This window comes from Rattus norvegicus, chromosome 10, assembly GCF_021556685.1.
Source record: "Rattus norvegicus strain SHRSP/BbbUtx chromosome 10, alternate assembly SHRSP_T2T, whole genome shotgun sequence".
Classification (NCBI taxonomy): Eukaryota; Metazoa; Chordata; class Mammalia; order Rodentia; family Muridae; genus Rattus; species Rattus norvegicus.
Genome location: NC_141543.1, coordinates 109,194,260 through 109,212,861, shown reverse-complemented (window position 1 = coordinate 109,212,861; position 18,602 = coordinate 109,194,260). Strand labels below are relative to the sequence as shown.

The 18,602-nt window shown below is 49.6% G+C and overlaps 1 long non-coding RNA gene across 13 annotated transcripts in view; it reads left to right on the top strand.

The window, feature by feature from the left end:
* Positions 1 to 13,233: 13,233 nt before the first annotated feature.
* The window catches only part of LOC100912319 (uncharacterized), a 47,641-nt gene continuing 42,272 nt past the window's right edge, over positions 13,234 to 18,602 (top strand). For 4 of the 13 annotated variants that reach the window (XR_015632291.1, XR_015632284.1, XR_015632287.1 and 1 more), the window contains exon 1: positions 13,761 to 13,911. This is a non-coding gene — a long non-coding RNA (uncharacterized LOC100912319). Of the gene's footprint in view, positions 13,609 to 13,668; positions 13,912 to 18,602 lie in introns of those variants that run through there. The other 9 variants (XR_015632290.1, XR_015632292.1, XR_015632299.1 and 6 more) reach the window with 7 other exon arrangements.

Here is an 18,602-nt window from a genome sequence, read left to right as displayed (position 1 = left end):
GAGGGCAGGACCTCTTGTGATTCTGAGGGATTTATGGACACCCACCCACTGTTCCTGGAGTTTTTACATTAACTTAGATTCATTAGATGACTGTTCGGAGGGAGATTAAAATGATGGAGGTGAGAAGGTAGTGAGGCTCTGCTCTATTGTAGCTCTGTCAATTATGTCCGGTGCCTCAGGGGGCTGTCATCCCAGCCCAGTGAAGGGAGTGCCAGAGGGGTGAGAGTGAGGAGGACAGCCAGGTTCTCTGATGAGCTTATCCCTGAGAGCTCCCTGCTGCTGGGAGCCTTTTGGAATGCCAAGGCTAAACATCTTTTCCCTCACAGAGCTTCCAGAAGAACAAGGAGGAGGGCCACTGAGGAAGTCCTAGGATGTGAGGTCACCATGAAGGGGGCCCTGACAGCTTCATTTCAATTTGAGTTTTTTAAATGTTTATTTAAAAGTTTATCAGTGTGTGTGTGTGTGTGTATGTGTGTGTATGTGTGTGTGTGTGTCCGTGTGTATGTCCGAGCATTGTGTGCATGTGCACGCTTGTATGTGTGTGTGTAAGAGAGAGAGAGAGAGCGAGGGAGACAGAGAGTATGAGAGTGTGTGTGCATGCTCATGTGTGGGGGGTACCCTCAGAGGCCAGAAGATGGGGTTGCATCCTTTGCAGAGCAGATGTGAACGGCCCAGTGTTGGCACTGAGACCTAAATTTGGGTCTTTTGGAAGAGCAGCAAGCACGCTTAACCTCGGAGCCATCTCTCTAGTCTCCCAGTTTGAACTCTGAAAACACCTCAGGCCACAGTTTTGGAATAGCACATTTCTGAGCTAGGGAGGTGACTCAGTCAGTAAAAAACCCTTGCTATGCACAGGAAAACTAAATAATAAACAATAAACAGAATGATGATACGTTTTAAAACAGCCTTTTACAAAGCAATTAGGCAGGTTAACGCACACCTCTCCGATGTATTGTTATACAGCTGTCGGCGAGGAGAGGAAGCACCACAAAGTTCGAGGTCCCAGTGGGGGAAGGCACTCACTGTCATGAGCGCACGGCAGGAGAGAATGCTCACTACGGCATGCACCTGTGCACACGCGCACACGCAATGACAAATAGCTTCAAAATACATGAGACACACATAGTAGGGCTCTGTCTCAGTCAGGGTTTCTATTCCTGCACAAACATCACGACCAGGAAACAACTGAGGAGGGAAGGGTTTATTCAGCTCACACTTCCACATTGCTGTTCATCACCAAAGGAAGTCAGGACTGGAACTCACACAGGTCAGGAAGCAGGAGCTGATGCAGAGGCCATGGAGGGATGTTACTTACTGGCTTGCTTCCCCTGGCTTGCTCAGCTTGCTCTCTTATAGAACCCAGGACCACCAGCTCAGGGACGGCACCACCCACAATGGACTGGGTCTCCCCTCTTGATCACTAATTGAGAAAATGCCTTACAGTTGGGTCTCATGGAGGCATTTCCTCAAGGGAGGCTCCTTTCTCTGTGATAACTCCAGCTTGTGTCAAGTGGACACAGAAAACCAGCCAGTACTGGCTCCTTAAGCGTTTGCAAGCCCCGTTTACCTAAGGCATTTTTTAATTCAGGTATATAAAATAGGTATAATACAATAGGGCTGGTGAGACAGCTCAGTGGTTAAGAACACTTGCTGTTCTTGCAGAGAGAGGACCCTGCATCTACAAGGTGGCTCACAACTGTGTGTACCTCCAGTTCCTGGAGATTAAATGAACTTTTCCAGCTTTCAAGGGCACTGGATGGGCCTGGTATACAGACATAGAGGCAGGCAAATGCACACACACACACACAAACCCTTAAAAATTATATAAATCGGGGGTTGGGGATTTAGCTCAGTGGTAGAGCGCTTGCCTAGAAAGCACAAGACCCTGGGTTCGGTCCCCAGCTCCGAAAAAAAGAAAAAAGAAGAAAAAAATTATATAAATCAAATGGCTATACAAACCAAACACCTACTTGAAATAGACCCAAATAAGTACATTCGAAACAGTTACTTAATACACGTGTGATTTTACTATTTATTTTAATTTTTAAATTAAATTTTTAAAATTTAAATGTATTTGTTTTATGTGTCTGGGTGTTTTTCCTACCTGCACGTTAAGTATACCCACACATGTAGAAGAAGCTGAAAGAGGAGCCTCCCTGCCTCAGTTAGGGCTTCCACTGCTGTGAGAGACGCCATGATCAAGGCAACTCATAAGAGAGACGTTTAACTGGGGCTGGCTTACAGCTTCAGAGATCAGTCCATTATGGTCATGCCAGAAAGCACAGCAGCAGCCAGGCAGACACGGCGCTGAGAAGGAGCCGAGAGTTCTGCATCTTATTCCCACAGCAGACAGGAGAAGACTGTCTTGCAGGCAGCTAGGAGGGTCTCAAAGCCCACCCACAAAGTGACACACTTCCTTCAGCAAGGCCACACCTCCTCCACCAAGGCCACACCTCCTCCACCAAGGCCACACCTCCTACTAGTGCCACTCCCTGGGCCAAGCCTAGACAAACCACCACACTCTCCCAATGCTAGCAGTTGTCGTCCCTGTGAGGAGAAATTATTTGTAACCGTCTTTATCATTATACTTTTTTTAAACATGCATTTATTGTGATTGTGTGTGTGTGCTCCAAAACTGTGAGCAAAAACCCTCTTCCTCTGCTGAAGCTCTTGATCTCAGGCATTCAGACTGCGTTGGAAAGCTCCCTAGCAGAAAGTCTTCCAGGCAAGACAGACACATGTACGACTAGGTTCAGATAAGGTATGCAGGTTTAAATGCCATCGCTACAGAGGTTATAGGTCATGACTAAATCGTTCCTCAAGGAAAGCTCTGGAATGACCATGTTAAACGAGCTGTATGATGGTTGATCTCATTTGTCAGATCTGATGAGGTTTGGAATGGCCTGGGAGATGGGACTCTGGCCTTGCCTTTCAGGGATCATGGTGGTTAAGTTAACTGAGGTGGGAGATTCCTTTCAACGTGGGTGAGACCGTCCCTGGATGAGACGCTTGGCCTGTACAATATGGTGAAAGGAAACTGTGCACGCCAGCCTTCGTGGCTATGTTTTCCCCCCGATAATGGGTGTGATGTGGCCAGTTACTCCAAGCTCTTGCAGCCTTGGCTTCCTGCCGTGGAGGACCCCACGCTTCCGCTGAGAACCAGGACAAACCCCCATGGCTATGGGGAAATAAACCAAGATGGGCAGGAAGAGGAGGGAACCACCAAGGGGGAGGGTGGGAGAGGAACAGGCAACTGTGCCCAGGAAGCGAGGAAGGAGAACATTCCAGAACTGAATCATGAAACCCACTCCTTGCTCTGTGACAGAAAGGACTGGGGGGAGGGGTTGTTGCTGTTGGACTAAGTAAGTAGTTAAGGCTTGGTGGTGGCCATTACTAGGGAGGCTTTAATGGTGACATCTGTGTGCACAGTGGGAGGCAGAGTTAAGCAGTAAGTGGGGTGTGGCTTCGGAGCGTCGCTACTGAGGGCTTTGGGGGTACCTGTGAATCACTGGGGGTGGAGGGTCAGAAAAAGCCTGGGGTTTAAGGAAATAGACAAAAGGAGAGAGGAGCTTCTCACTTCTCCAGCTCAAACCCATTCCCAAGAGAAGTAGGGAGGAAGGCACGGTAGAGCCAGCAGGCGTGAGGTGCTGTCATAGAATGATTGGGCTGTGGATGGTAGAGTAGAGAGAGTGCCATCCTGGTGTGTGCGGAGCCCCGGGTTGGCTCCACATCACCGTGGAAACTAGGTGTGGTCATGTGCATCTGTAATCATAGCGTCCCGGGAGGGAGGGAGGGAAGGTAGGAGGACCAGAAGTTTGAGGTCATTCTTGGGAGCACATTGATTTCAAGGTTGGCCTGGATACATAAAACCCTCCCTCAAAAGGCCGGAAATGGGTACTGGAGGGATGGCTCAGCGGGGAGAACGCTTGCTGCACAAATATGAGAATCTGAGTTCGAGTTCCCAGCACCCACGCACAAACCCAGGTGCGTGAGTACCTACATGTAATCCTAACCCTGCGAAAGCACAGACTCCTGGGTGCTCCCTGGCCAATCAGGCCAGCCAATCAGTGAGCCCCAGGTTCAGTGATGACCCTGTTTCAAAAAGTAAGGTGGAGAGTCATTGAGAAAGACAGTTAACATTGACCTCTGACCTCCACAATGCATAAGGGGCACACACTTCTGCATGTATGTATGCGAATGTTTGCATTCACTATGCTAACACACACACACGTACACACACGCACATGTACACACACATGTACATACACATGCACACACACGTACACACATGCGCATATACACAAATGCACACAAATACACACACAAGTGCACACACATACACACACAAATGTACACACACATGCACACACACGTACACACACGCACATGCACACACACAAATGCACACACACATGCACACAAATGCACACACATGCATGTGCACATACACACACATGTACACACATGCATGCACCTCTCGCACACACACACACACACACACACACAGCACCCCCTCACCTTCCCTACCCCCAATGCCCAAACCAGAATGATTCATCCTTTAATCTCCTTTTACTCCACAAGCCCCGTGTTGTTGAATGGTTGCTTTTTTTTGCTCGTTTGTTTTGTTCTAAGACAGGGTTTCACTGTGTAGCCCTGGCTGACCTGGGATTCACTATGTAGACCAGGCTGGCCTTAAACTCAGACATCTGGCAGCTTCTGCTTCTGAGTTCAAGGCTAATCTTGTGTACGTGGTGAGTTCTAGGCCAGCCAGTGCTAAGTGTTGTGTGACACCCATGGACAGTCAGTCCCGAGCCCCAGATATGTCCCTTGGTGCAGAGACACAGAGGTGCAGAAGGTTTGGATGCAAAAGCCTGGTGCACAGAGGCAAGCACCCAAAAGTGGATAAGGATTCCCAGAAATGTCTCCTGGGTGCTGCAACTGAAAATCTAGGCCTGAGGGAAGCTTGCATATGACCGCAGTGGCTGCTCCCATCCTAAACTGTTGGGGCAGACATCAAAAGTGGGGGTGGTGGGAGCTGAGGCCAAAAGAAAAACCAGACCACATCTTACGCAGGGAGTAACATGTCCCAGCGAGTTTGGGGAGGCTGCCATCTATGAGCATGTAGATTGCCATTCAGGTTTAAATAGAGAGGTGTTCCAGAGCGGGAGGTGCGTATATTTCTTTTTTTGTTGCCAGTAAAACAGTAATTGCAATAGAGACGCCAGTCGATAAATAAATAAGTAAACAATGAATAAACCATCACCTACTGCCTTGTGTTTCTGACAGCAGGCACAGGAGGTTTGAGCAGATCATCAAAAGTAATAGCGGCAGGGCTGTGGGAGGAAGGAAGAAGAGGCTGCACTTGACTGATATTGCCACGGGGTCCGGTCACAGCAGAGGCTGGGAGGGCTGGTTTGATGTGAGGGGATGGGGAGGGAGGTCTTCCAACCGACTGAACCCCAGCAAGATCGAGGCTTTACAGACTTGGAGTTGGTCTCCTGAGGGATGAGGTGAAGTGTCTTGTTTTATTGAAAATTGGACTGTGTGAAAGAGGGTCAAATTAAGGGACCTTTCTCGGCGGTTACCTGGGGGACCTCTTCTCTCTAATTACTAAGATTGTGCAGTTAAAACGAGCCCCATTGTTCTGCCCGCTTCTAGAAAGGCAGCCTTCCCTCAGAAGGCTCAGAAATGCAAAGCACCAAGCTTATCTGGTGATGTCTGAAGTGGTTTATCTACATGGAGAGCAAGGGAGCAGAGGTTTGTCAGGTTAATTGCTACTGGAGAAAGAAATAATAATAAAATAAAACAACCCACAAACCTGCTGGGAAAACACATCAGGAAACAGACACATAAGACTTTAAAAATAATTGTAAAAGAGGTGTGTGTGTGTGTGTGTGTGTGTGAGAGAGAGAGAGAGAGAGAGACAGAGACAGAGACAGAGATAGAGTGACAGAGACAGACAGAGACAGAGACATATACAGACAGAGACGCAGAGGCATGCCAAGGTTTGAGTGTGGAGGGCAAAAGACAACTTGTAAGGTGTCAATTTTCTCTTTGCACCATGTGAATTCTTGGAATTGAACTCAGGTTGGCAGAAAGCACCTGTATTTTACCCACTGAGCCATCTTACTGGCTTACATACATAAAACTGCATTGCACTGGCTACTGGTGATAGCGTGTGCCTTTAATCCCAGCAGAGGCAAGGAGGATCCCTGAGTTCCGGGCCAGCCTGGTCTATAGAGCAAGTTCCAGAACTGGACCGCCAGGGTTACACAAGGAAACCCTGTCTCAACAAAGCGAACGAACACATAAACCCTGCAAATAAATTAAAATTGTGGCCACAAACTTTGCTTTCCGTGAGCTGAAGTGGTTGAAGGTGTAGAAGCCAGGGCTGTAAGCGGCGCGGTCGTTGTAGAAGCCAAGGCTGTAGGCGCGCTGTAGAAGCCCTTGCTGCAGTCACCTGATGATAGAGCTCCCGCCCCACGAGCCTGCAGGGAAAGCTGGATTCTGTACTGTAGCCCCAGGGTTCCAAGAACCAGGACGTCGCAGGCGAAGGGAGGAGACTCACGTGGGCCATCATGGCAGCTCTCGCACGGGGCAGGTAGGTGTCTCCGGTCATTCTTTGCTTTATTCTTTTGTGTCCCGGTCTCTCGCTGAACCTGGAGCTCATCTCTTTGGCTAGCCTGTTCAGGAGTCTGCTTGTTTTCCTCAACCCAAGCCGTGATTTGCAGCATCTGGCTTTAAAGTGTATATTTATTAGTGTGTGTGTGTCTCTGGGTGTGTCCGTCTGTGTACCACCTGCCCACGGAGGTCAGAGGAGGCGTCAGAGCTTCTTCTTTTTTTCAGAACTGGGGACCGAACCCAGGGCCTTGCGCTTGCTAGGCAAGCGCTCTACCGCTGAGCTAAATCCCCAACCCGCGTCAGAGCTTCTAGAACTAGAGTTTCAGACCACTGTGAACTGCCACGTGAAACTGGGAATTGATCCCGGGTCCTCTGCAAGAGTAGCCAGTGCTCTTAACCCCTGAGTCGTCTCTCCAGCTCCCTTATAATGAGAGTTCTGGGGACCTAGATGCAGGTCCTCCTACTCCTCAGAAGGGACTTTATAAATTGAGTCAACTCTTTAGCCCCTGACAAAGCTGTTTTGACGGTAAATACGCTCCTTCATTTACAGAGTGAAAATGAATTTTCAAGGGTCACTTGCTGCTCTCCTGCTCCTCCTCTAGGCTTTGTCTCCTGCTCCTCTCCTTCTCTCCCTCCTGCTCATCACAGTTTCGGAATACCGCAGGAACCCTCGACTAAAGCTCCAAAGGACGCTGAGAACCCTTAGGAAACAGTGGTTCACATTCATTTAGCAGAATAATCCCTGTTTCCTGCAGGCACATCCGGCCATCTGAGCACCCACCCCTGGGAGCCTCGGCCTCCGGCCTCCGCAGACAACTTGACTTTGATATCCTGGAACCCCCGTGTGATTCCTCCTCCCTCCCTCACAACCCCACCTCACCAGTGGTCTCCAAAAGCCTAGAGTAACTACCTAGCCTTTCCCTCTCCCAGGATAGCCATGATAAAATTCTACTTTCTAAGGCATTTGAGAGCAGTGAGGGAGCTACCACCCAAGAGAAGGCCACAGAGCGGGCTGCATGTGCAGTGACTACACACTAGACTCTCAGCTCTGGGGCTTGGAGAGACGGCTCAGTGGTTAAGATGGCCTAACAGCTATTCTTCCAGAGGGCCAGATGTTAATTCCCAGCACTCGCATGGTCGCTCATAACCATTTTCGATTGCAGTCCCAGATGATCCAATGCTTTCTTCTGGTCTCTTCAGGCACCGTGTGCATGTGGTGCCCAGACAGATACATGCAGGCAGAGCACTCACACACAACACAAAAAATAAGAGAAAAATACTGCTCCCCCTCCTCTCTGTCTTTCTCTCCATGTCTCCGTCTCTATGACCCTTTCTGTCTCTGTCTGTCTGTCTCTCTTTTTCTCCCTCTGTCCCTCTCTGTCCCTTTCTATCTCTGTCCGTCTGTCTGTCTCTCCCTTTCCCTCTTCTCCCTCTGTCTGTCTGTCTGTCTGTCTGTCTCTCCTCTCTCTCTGTGCATGCGTGTGTGTACATGCATACCCCCCAGCACATGCACCCGTACACAGAAGAGCTTGCACGTCCCCATGCACAAAGTAAATGAAGGAAACAGACAAGGCTATAAAGAGATGAGGGTGAGCTCTTCTGTGGTACATTTACCTCAGTGGTTTAGGGACAAGCATAGCTTACTTCGCTGAGAGAATGTGCATGCTTCTGACTGTGGGGATAGAGGGAGGGAGGGAACTGCAGGGTATTGGGGCTGAGAATTGGCATGCTCCCCCTTGGTCATGCTAAAAGGCAAGGTTTAAGCTTCCAGGCTCCGAGTCTTTCCAGGCTGGGCTGCGACAGGCTGGACTTATCCAAAACCCGATTCTCCAAGCCCTGGAATCTTAGCCTGGCTCAGAAGTCTACACCACTGCCATCTTCACACAGGACTGGAGAGCCAGAGGTCCTTGCTGGTCCTGTAGCAAACAGGAGTAGCAGGTTTCTGGTCCAGCAGCCATTCCAGAACATCTAAGCTGTCTTGCCCTTGACTTCCTCCCTGGCTTTCTTGTGTTTCCAAGGCTAGGGCCCAGTGAAAGGGTGTGAGAGAGAAGAGAAGCAGAGGGTGTACAAGGACATTCTTGGCTGTGCATGACAATGCGTGGGCTCAGGGTGGCCCAGGTGGACACCCCCACTTTCCTAGTCTCATCCTAAAACAGGATTACCAATGTCAAGGACACTTGTTCTCAGAAAAGTTCTGTTCCAGCTTCCTCTGGGTGGGTTGTAGGCTAAGAGTGGGTGAGAGCTAGCTGACCCCTCACTTCGCTGCCTAGACCTTTGCTCACCACAGAGCCTGCCTCCCCCATGCATCGGGGTCTAAGAGGAAGCTGTGAGGAGACACTTGACCAGAGGGATTTTACAGACCCTCTCAAATCCCCCCAGGCCAGACTCCAGACTCTTCCCTGCTCCCAGAACCAGGGAAGGAACAAGTGTAAGCATGAAATGCCTGGGCATTTTGTGGAGCCTGACCCAAATGGGGTGCACCTGCTTCCATCCTTCTAGTCAGCCAGGGATGGTGTTGGGATGGTAAGTCCATGGACATGCCCTGCACTGGGGTGATCAGAGCAAGCAGCCAAGTATGTCCCCTGAGAAGCCATGTTCCCCTCCAAACCCTCTCTCTCCCCATATGGCTCTGGAACAGAAAGACCCCAAGGCCACTATCTGCACAAACTTTCCAAGAAGGTAAAAGCCAGACCCTTCCAGCCTGTGTTTGTGGCACCCCATTTCTCCTTTGTAGACAAGACTGCCTCAGGGAGGCCCTGAGTGTGAGAGACGGCCATTACAGATATCGAGGGGTATGTATGCTGAGTGTTCGTATTTGAAATGTGAGATAGAGGGAATGTGTGAGTGTGTGTATGTGTGTGTATGTGTGTATATGTATGTGTGAATGTGGTGTGTGTGAGTGTTTGTGAGTGTGTGTGGTGTGTGTGAGAGTATGGAGTGTGTGGCTGTATGTGGAGCTGTGTGTGAGTGTGAGTTTGAGTGTCGTGTGTTTGTGTCTGTGGAGATGTGAGTGTGAGTGTGTGTGAATGTGTGTGAATGTGTGTGAAATGAGCGTGTATGTGTGTGAGTTTGTATATATAGGTGAGTATGTATATGTGTGAGTGTGTGTGAGTTTGGTGTGTGTGAGTGAGTATAGTATATGTGACTGTGTGAGTGTGGTATGTATTAGTATGGTATATGTGACTGTATGTGTGAGTGTGTGGGAGTATGTTGTACATGATTGTGTGTGTGTGTGAGTATGTTGTGTGGGACTGTGTTTGAGTTAGTGTGTGTGTGACAGTGTGTGGGTGTGTGTATGTGAGTGTGTATGTGTGACTATGTACATGTGAGTATGTATGTGTGACTATGTATATGTGTGAGTATATGTGTGTGTATGTGTAAGTGTGTATGTGTGACTGTGTATGTATATGTGACTGTGTATGTATGTGTGTGAGTGTATGTGTGTGTATGTATGTGAGTAAGTATATATGTGTGACTGTGTATGTATGTGTGTGAGTGTATGTGTGTGTATCTGCATGCACATATACACATAGCCAAGAAAATACCTACCAGGTAGAAACCCTGAAGAAAGCAAGAACACAACCCCGTGTTCTATTCTCCGATGGCCCCTTTAAGTATACGACAGACAGTTAGAAGCCCGCTTAGCTTTTATGCTTCCAATTCACGGTATTCATTCCAGTTAATCACAGTGACTTTTATTTATTTATTTATTTATTTATTTATTTATTTATTTATTTATTTTTGGGTTCTTTTTTTTCAGAGCTGGGGACCGAACCCAGGGCCTTGCGCTTCCTAGGCAAGCGCTCTACCACTGAGCTAAATCCCCAGCCCCTCACAGTGACTTTTAAACACCTGCATTTACTGACGCTCCCCTCTTCCCTGTTCACAGTGCACCCCTGGCTCATCTCTCTTTGGGTCACTGAGCTGACACAGTCATCATGGAGGAGAGTGTAGGACCAGGACCATGGGATGTTAGCAGGGTGAGGCTTCATCAGGCTGGAGAGGAACCTGGGATGGGCCAGAGAGAGCTGGGGCTGGTAGATGTGACAAGGGTATGGGGTGTGCCTTCTTCCCAGCAGAGCACTCCCCGAGTTGGGAAGAGACAAACCTAGAAAGAAGTGAATAAGCTCCGAGTCTTCATTGATTCAGGGACTTGGGATAGTTTCTGGCTGAAAGGGGAAATGAGGACAAAAAGAGCTGAACGCTTTCCCAGGCATTTGCCTCTGCTTAGGCCGAAGGCTGGAAGAAGGCAAGAGATAGAACATGACAGTGGGTCAGAGTCAAACTCCTGAAGTGGCACACAGGCTGGGTCTGCAGCCTTCCTTTTCTCCCCCGCCCCGCCCCGCATGCATATATATGTTCATGTGTGTGCATATATGTAGATGTGTACGTGCACTTGCACACATTTGAGCATGTGTAAAACAAAGGTCAACATTGGATGTCTTCCTCAATTACTTTCCATCATAGTTTTTGAGAGAGTCTGTCACTCAGCCTAGAGCTCACTGGTTTGGCTAGCTGGATCCAGGGAGGCTGGAATTATAGGCTCACACCACTGAGCCAGCTTTTATGGGGATACCGGTGACTAAACGTGGAGCCTTTGTTTCTGGGAGCTCTTGGTAATGACTGGCCAGCCAACAGAGTCACAGGTCAGCACAGGGTACTACTCACCTGCGTTCCATGACTCAGTAAGAACCATTATGACCCAAAGCTGCCACCTAGCAAATGTTCAATAAAAAGACTTCGAAGTGATGGCGGTAAAGTGTGAGGGAAATAAGGCCAGAGGGAGGAACATGTTTTCAACACTCAGATGGCAATTCAACCCCAACACCGACAAAGAAGTTTAAGTCTTTCCAGAATTGTGTGTTGGTTTTGTCAGGGTGGCAGGGACACACAGCCTAGTAAGCCTGCCGGCAGCCTGAGGAATCTCCTTCCTTAACCCTTAGGGACACCATGAACATAAAGCCAGATCCTTGCTTGTGCCACAGAAAAGTATTTGAGGGCAAGCCAGTGGGGAGCAAGGCCAGCTCAGTAAGCCTGCGCCTTAGCTTTAAGGGCTCGGCAGAGCTCCAAGCCATGAGTGTGTGCTTCTCAAAAGATTCCTTGAGATACGTGTCTTTAAAAGGACCTTGTAAGCCAGCAGTGGGGGCGCACACCTTTAATCCCAGCACTCAGGAGGTAGAGGCAGGCGGATCTCTGAGTTGGAGGCTAGCCTGGTCTAGAGAGAGTTCCAGGCTAGGATTACACAGAGAAAACCGTCTGGAAAAAAAAAAACCAAACAATAATAAAAGCAACATTTAAAAATTAAGTCAAATGTGTGTGTGTATGTATGTGTGTGTATGTGTGTGTATGTGTTTGTGTGTATGTGTGTATATATGTGTGTATGTGTATGTATGTGTGTGTGTTTGTGTGTGTATCTGTGTATGTGTGTGTGTGTGTATGTCATATATAGTGACTTATTTCTTTATCTTAAAGAATTACTTTGGAGTGCTGTCTCAGAGGTTAAGAGCACCTACTCACTGCCTTTGCAGAGGACCTGAGCTCTCAACATCCCCAAGCTGACTTAATATTGCCCCCTTCAGGGGATCCAATGCTCTCGGCTGGCCTTTTTGGGCATCTGCATGAAAATGCTCACACACACACACACACACACACACACACACACACAATTTCCTTGGAAATGGAATCATAAAGAAGTTTTCTGTAGTGCATTGTTCAGGTTTAGGGAAGAGAGGCACCCTGGCATGTTAAACTGTGGATCTAAGTAGGCATAGTTCATTTTTTAAACTGAACAGTTTTTAAAATTGGACTTTTTGCTCTGTGTGCTGCATATGGGTGTGGATGTGTCACTGAGACTGGCTTGGCTGTCAGAGGGCAACTTTGTGGTCCGTATTTCTTCTTCTTCTTCTTCTTCTTCTTCTTCTTCTTCTTCTTCTTCTTCTTCTTCTTCTTCTTCTTCCTCTTCTTCTTCCTCTTCCTCTTCCTCTCCCTCTCCCTCTTCCTCTTCTTCTTTTTCCTCTTCCCCCCTCCTCTTCTCCTTCTCCTTCTCCCTCCCCTCCCCCTCTCTCTCACCCTCCCTCTCTCTCTTCCTTTGAAGTTACAGACAGTTGTGAGCTGCTGGAAATTGAACCCGGGTTCTCTGGAAGAGCAGTCTGAGCTCTATGCCCACTGAGCCGTCGTCTCTCCAGTCCCTGTCCATTATTCTTTTTTTTTTTTCTTTTTTTCGGAGCTGGGGACCGAACCCAGGGCCTTGCGGTTGCTAGGCAAGCGCTCTACCACTGAGCCAAATCCCCAACCCCCCTTGTCCGTTATTCTTAATGTCTGTGGTTGAGGAGTTGGCTTCTTCCTGTAGGTAATTTTGGCTTTATCAGTTATGGTGAAGTTTCTTTTCTCGTTTAAAAGTCACACTCATCGGTTTATTCATTTTTGTGCACATGTGGCACAGTGTACATGTAGAGGCCAGGGGGTACTTGGTGGAAGCCAATCCTCTTCCCGCCACTCCGTGGGTCCCAGAGATCAAACTCAGGCCTTCAGGCTTGGAGGCCAGCATCTTTACCTGCTAAGCCATCTTGAAGGTACATGTTGAAATTTCTTGACTTTCATTCAGTGGGAAAGACAGACTAATTCCCCAGGGCTTCTTCTCTCCTCATGTCCCATCCATCTACCTATCTATCTATCTACCTATCTATCTGTCTGTCATCCATCCATCCATCCATCCATCCATCTTTCTGCCCTGCCTCAATCCCCTTCTTAATTCAGCGGGGAGATGCCTGTGGAGCAGGCTGTGGGCAGGGAAGGGAGGTGAGATGCACCAGCTCAGTCCACCATCACTGGGAATCCACTCCAAGCACGGGAAAGCAGCCAGCCAGGCAGAGCTGCTCCCCGGGACTGAGGAAGGGCTCCCATTCTGTCTTTGTAGATTCCTGGCACTGGGTCTGGAACGATTGTGTCCTGTTCGCTGTGCGATGTTCTCCATCCTCTGCACAAAAGGTGAGGAGCCCCAGAGAGGCGAGGGCGGGATGGTTTGTGCTGGGTTTCTGGCAGTGACACAGTCTCAGGGATGGAGAGATTCATCCGGCTCTCCCTACACCAGCCATTTCTACGGCAGCGGGAGGGGACCAAGCGGTATTGCTAATTCTCGCTAGAACACAACCAGGCTGACAGTTCCCCCGCTCTAGGCCTGATGGGTGAATCCAGGCATCTTGGCGCTCTGCTGACATCATGGAAAATCTTAGCTGCATGGCCGCAGAGCACACACTTGCCAATTAGCAGGGGAGCCCACAGAGGAAAGAGGTATGAGGTTTCGAATTATCCCTGCGGGAGACAAAGGGCCATTGCCTGATGCCTGAGAGAGGCCGTTCTGTGCGCAGCCTGTGCAGCCCACATCTACGGTGGCACCAGGCCAGATATCATCTCTTCAGACGGGAGGAGGTGGGGGCAGGGAGCAGCCTTTGTTTGTCTCAGGCACCTGTGCCCAGTGGAGCTACCTGGATGGGAAAGAGGGGAGGAGGGAAGACAGAGGCGGGGATCTTGCTGGAGAGTAGAAATGACAAACGTCTCCCACTGGGAAACCTGCGTGCTATCCTGCAGGATCATCCTTCTCAGCCGCCGGTGATTTGCATTCCGACAGGGTGGGAGGTACTCCTGCCCACTGCTCCCCCATCTCACCCAGTCCCACTCCAGCCCAATTCAGAATGAGGTGCTGGCCCAGGTGATCCTTGAAGTATTCCCTAATGTCTTTCGGTGACTCCCCCAAGGGCGCCACTGAACGTCTCGAGCGCTCCAGAAAGCTTCTGGCAAAACGCCAAAGCTTCTCCTGGAGTGGCTGGCGGCTCTTGCCTGCGATTTCAGCACTGGGGAGGCTGGGGAGGGAGGATCGCCGAGTCTGAGGCCTGTCTACATAGTGAGTTCCAGGGCAGCCTGATTTATATCTGGAGACCTTTTTCTTAAATCAAACTAAAGAGGCCAAATCTGACTCAGGGGGTGAAGCCAGAGAACCAAGACACACACACACACACACACACACACACACACACACACACACACACAGGAAGAGAGAGAGAGACAGACAGACAGAGAGACAGAGAGAGACAGAGACAGAGAGACATACAGAGACAGAGACACAGACAGACAGAGACACAGAGAGACACAGATAGAGGAGGGAGGCAAATAAATGTAAATTTAAAAGCACAAAGGGTATGCAAAACCCTTCCTGATTGAGAGTGGGATGGGGCTTGAGGAGGGGGTTCAGGATAATGACACGGTGGGAAGCCATTACGATTATACCAGGAAGCCTTTGTCTTAGAGGGGGTGTGTGTGAGGTGAAGACTTGGTATCATAACTGACTTTCCTGGGCAGGCACCGTGTGTGTGCCACTTGCTGGCAAGCCTTAGCCATGCATCCTGTAGCCCTGCAGGCTCCCAGCTCCAGAAACCCAGAGGCTTGGGCCCTTCCCCGTTTCTTACCCTGGGAGATACCGCCTGCGGTCTGGAGCACTGGGGATGGGGGGAGTGGGTTGTGACTATGAGGACTTGACTGACAGTGCATTCTTCAGAGGGAAAAGCTGGGTGCTGATGCCAGGCAGAGTGGCCTGCTGTCTACTATTTCTGCTTCCTGGTGACTTTCCTCAGCCTGGGGACATCAGATGCTCCGATTTGCAGAGTCAGTCAGAAGCAAGTGTCCCAGGACAGGACGCCCTGGATGAGGCCTGTTCCTTTAATGGGGGAGGCCTGTGTATGGTGTCTAAGAATTGGTAACCTCAGCAGGGATGTCACGAAGGCTAGGCTCAGCAGGCTGGGTGCTCCAGAAAGAAGGGGCTGCAGGGGCCCATCTACCACTGGGATATCAGCCGATCCGATCCTTCTCATCGCTCCCTTGCAAGTCGCTCTGTGTAGGGCAGAGAAAAATCCCTGCTGCTCCAGAAGAGCTTAGGCCTTATCTGCAGTTCCCTCTTCCCCTGGCCCAGTGCCCCTACGCGATCTCTCATCATGACCCGCAGAGACCCAGCACTGCCCCCTGGATGTTCCCATTGGGCCCCTGGCAACCAAGGGCTAGAGGAAAGCTGAGCTTCTGAGCCAAGAGAACGCCCTTCCTTCTTCCTGGACAGCGAGAAACCGGTGTGGTCCGGGGCGGGCATGGGAGCTGTCCACACCCCATGCCAGCATGAGAACGCCCAGTGCCCAGAGCAAGTCTGAGAACAATAGTAAAAGGCAGGGAAAGCTAGTCGGCTCTTTATTAAACGCCACACACCTTAATACAACACTGATTGGCACCAGTTGTTTACACACCGAAACATGTTGTGCCCTTGTAGGGGTTCTAACGTATGTGTAAGCTTCAAATTAGCACACTTTAAAAAATGATGTACGTCAGAGCGGCTGCGCACATTCATCAGGAAAGCGATTCCTTATAGATTGAGACGGTTCAGGATTGCCCTGCTCGCCTTTAAAAAATATTTGTCAAGGTTGGAAAGATGGCTCAATGGTCACGAGCAGAGCACTTGCTGCTTTTGCAAAGGACTAGAATTTGGTTCCCAGCACTCCTCCTGGGCAAATCAAAGCTGCCTGTTAACTCCAGCTTTAAAGGATCCGGCACTCTCTTCTGGACTCTATGGGCACCTACGCCCATGGGTGTGTGCACATACATGTGCACACCTACATACTCATGTTCACATACATGTGCACACACATATGCACATATACACAGAAAAACACACGTTCACACAAATACATACATATACAAATTCACAAACACACATACACACGCACACGCACGCACGCACCCTAAAAATAAAATAAAATATGGAGGCATGATGCCTCACTCATTTAATCTCAACACTGGGGAGGCAGAGGCAGGTGAATATCTGTGAGTTCCAGGGCAGACTGGTCTATACAGCAAGTTTTAGGCTGGCCAGGGATGCACAGTGAGACCCTTTTCCAAAAAAACAAAACAAAATAAATGTTTAAAAAAATTGTGTATTTATTTGTTTGTGTGTGCATTTGGCACCCGTGTGTGTGTGTGTGTGTGTGTGTGTGTGTGTGTGTGTGTGTGTGTGTCCAAGCGTGAGCCTACTCTGGTGTACAGATAGGGGTCAGAGGAACCTTCAGAAGCTGGTTCTCCTCTTCTATGTTATTGAAGAAGGATCTTGTTGTTTCTGCCAGTGTGCTGTGTACCCTGGGCTGGCCCAAGAGATGTCTGGCAGTTCTGTCTGTCTGTCTGGTATCTTGCCGTAGGCATGCTGGGATTGCAGATGTGTACGGCTGCATCCTTTGTACATGAATTCTGGGATTGAACTCATGACCTTCAGTCTATGTAGCTAGAGGCTTTCCCTCATCCCCAGGTGTCTCTGTGTGCCTCCCCCTGCAGACTCCCCTTCCTCTGCCTCCCCCTGCAGACTCCCCTTCCTCTGCCTCCCCCTGCAGACTCCCCTTCCTCTGCCTCCCCCTGCAGACTCCCCTTCCTCTGCCTCCCCCTGCAGACTCCCCTTCCTCTGCCTCCCCCTGCAGACTCCCCTTCCTCTGCCTCCCCCTGCAGACTCCCCTTCCTCTGCCTCCCCCTGCAGACTCCCCTTCCTCTGCCTCCCCCTGCAGACTCCCCTTCCTCTGCCTCCCCCTGCAGACTCCCCTTCCTCTGCCTCCCCCTGCAGACTCCCCTTCCTCTGCCTCCCCCTGCAGACTCCCCTTCCTCTGCCTCCCCCTGCAGACTCCCCTTCCTCTGCCTCCCCCTGCAGACTCCCCTTCCTCTGCCTCCCCCTGCAGACTCCCCTTCCTCTGCCTTTAGACAGCCATGTGGAAGTGAACACAGGACTGGCTGTCCTCATCGAAGAAGCAGAGCTTGGCTCTGATCCCATCAATCTGTAGGAACACACATAGCATTTATTTCTGTTTCAACTTTAAAACAATGAAACAGCAAGGACTGTGGCGAGAAATATTTATGTTTTGCAAATGCAAATTTTAGTGCACGCATGAAATGTTTTATTGAATCTGATTCTTTAAATGAGAATTTATTCTTCTATTAAAATCATTGTTTAAAAAAAAAATCACAAATCGAGGAGAGAGCGAGTGTGGCCGGCGTTCCTGCCGTACGCGCTCCCCCACACCGAGTCATCGAAAGCTCGGTCGCTGAGATAATAAAGTGTGTTATCGTCTACTTCTAAAGCTCAGGCGCTTCTTGGAAGTGAGCTCGGATTTTAATTTGACGCGTGTGCATGCTGTGAGAATCCCACTGCTAAACCACGGCCCGGCTGCCCAGAAGGAAGAAAATCAGGTTTCATCGTCCCTGACACTGTAGGGCGAATCCTGATCTCTCTTTGCCTGCCTTCCTTGGCTCATGGCTCCGCCCTTTATCTATACCGAGATCTCGGTTTTTGATGGCGCCGAGTCTGCTCTTAAGGTTCCCCGTGTACCCTTTGCATAAGTCTTTCTGAGATCCTGGGTAACCTCCCGTCGCTCAATCCCCAACTTTATTTTGTTAATTTAGTTTTAATTGTGTACACGCATGCATGAGTGTAGGTGCCCTGGAGTTCCAGAAGCCGGTGTTTGATTCCCTTGAGCTCCAGTTACTGGTAACTGTGAGCTGCCTCTGCAAGGACGGTGTGCACTCTTCATCCCTGGGCTGTTTCTCCAACCCCAAATCTTCAACTTTAATCATGCATGCAATGTTCTCTTTTTCATACACACAACAGCTTAGAGATGGAGAAATAGGTCCCGTATTTCTTTGGGGCCTTTGCTCAACCTGTCAGTCATCTCGTTGTATAAAGAGGAGGTTGTTGTTTGACAAAACTTATCTTGGGGAGATGCAACACCCATGTCTGCTCACCCCAGACAGGGATCCGGTGACACACTAAAGGATGGTTACCACAAAAGGCCATCTTGGTGAACCAATCGGTTTTATTGGGGTTACTTACAAGAGCAGAGCTGACTCAAAGACAGCTGTGTCACCAAGTCCCACCCCAGTCTGGGTGACAGCTCACAAAAGCTGGGTACCTG